Consider the following 1,789-nt stretch of genomic DNA (forward strand, 5'->3'; position numbering starts at 1 on the left):
CGAGCCTGTGCCACTGTACTCCAGCCTGGGTGACAGAGTAAGAATCCATCTCAAAAAATAAAAAATAAAAAAAATACATAAATGGTTTATGGCTTCATGTCACTCCCTCACTTAAACCCTCCAAAGACTTCCTGGGGAACATAAATAGAGTCAAACTCCTTACCGGGGTCTGTCTACATAACTCTACAGGAGCTGGCCTCTGTCTCTTCCCCAGCCTCATCAGGGCTCTGAACACAGGGAGAAGAGAGGAGAAGGGGCTCAGAAGCAGCCAGCGGGACCCAGGGAGATACAGGGGAAGGGAGACTTGAAGGGGTCATGAAGGATGCTTGGATTAGACTCAGATAAAGAGAGGGGCAAGTGAGAAAACAGCATGGGGAGGAAATGTGTGTCAGTGTGTGTGTGTGTGTCTCAGTGTGTGTGTTTCTCCTTCTGTGAATGTGTGTGTGTTAGGGGCGGATGTCTATAACAAGGTGTGTTTGAAAGAGGTGAGATAAAATTTCCTATGGGAATTAGGTTCTGAACACAGTCAAAATTACATATGGTCTACATTCTACATGAAAATTCCTCAAAAAGCTGCAATAACCTCTCAGTTTCAACACAACAAGTTCAGCACAGCCAGCTGCTCCTCTGTGTTGGAAACACACACTATTTCTCCGACTGGCACCACTGAAGTAATCGTCATGTCGCTGGAAGCTCTGGCAAGACCCTTGCAGTGCCCCCACACCCTGATTTTGTACGTACCTGTGGTGACAGCTCCGTGTGTGGTCAGGCTCCCCAAGCTCCAGTGTGGAGCCCAGAGTATCCTTCTCTGCCTAAGGGCCTTCCTCAGAGTGGGCATCCCTTTTAATCCATGCACAAACATAGGAAGTGGGGGGACACCCCAAGAGTACCCCTTGACTGCAAGCATGAGAAGGAGTGGGTGAACACTCCTTGCCCACAGGCCTTCTGGCAGACAATCTGGGAAGCATTCTGGAAGCTTTTCTGGCATTGAAGCATCCATGGACTACAGCAGTGGCCTAATAATTTGCCCTTACGCTGGCTTTCCCTTCTTCCCTGTATCATTTCCCTGCTCCCTCACTTCCTTCCGGAATCCTCTCCATATAAACTACCTGCACCCTAGCCCTGGACTCTTGACACTGCTTCCGGGGGAGCTCAAACTAGTACAGGGCTAAGACTTGAGGACAGTGCTGAACCCCTCAGACTGACTCACCCCAAAAAGAACATGGATCTGAAACTGACTGAGAGTGAGCTGCTGGTTCATGTCTTTGACTCCACACTCACTTGGGGGAGTGAGCATAGTTGGTGGGGCAGTGGCAGCTGAATTCTCCAGCTTGAGGCCAGAAGGGTCAGAAATGCCTGGCAAAGAAAACTGAGCTCTGCTATAGGCATACTGGTTTGGGGAGAGGAAGCCAAAAGAAAAGAGGATTGAGTATGGGATTGAAATAGAGCATGGGATCTGAAGTCAGTTTTGGGTTCAAGTCCTGGTTACACCACCCACTTCCCTGCTTTAAGACCTTAGACAAACTATCCATTCCTCTCTAGGAGGAAAATCAAGGTGGTGTATTCCAACATGACTTTGGTAAGCCTTACAGCATTATGCAAATATTCATTATTATCATTTCCACAGCTCTCATTTCAGAAAAGCAATGACTTAATAGGTTAGTAAATGCTTACAAGTACTTTCAGGATGATTTCTTCCTTCTGTGTTTTCTTGTTCTGTGACTTAAAAAAATGAAAGCAAGAAAGAGATAGGAAGAAAGAAAGAAAAGAAAGAAAGAAAGAAAGAAAG

Source organism: Colobus angolensis, unplaced genomic scaffold (genome assembly GCF_000951035.1).
Source record: "Colobus angolensis palliatus isolate OR3802 unplaced genomic scaffold, Cang.pa_1.0 Scaffold156, whole genome shotgun sequence".
NCBI classification, from domain to species: Eukaryota; Metazoa; Chordata; class Mammalia; order Primates; family Cercopithecidae; genus Colobus; species Colobus angolensis.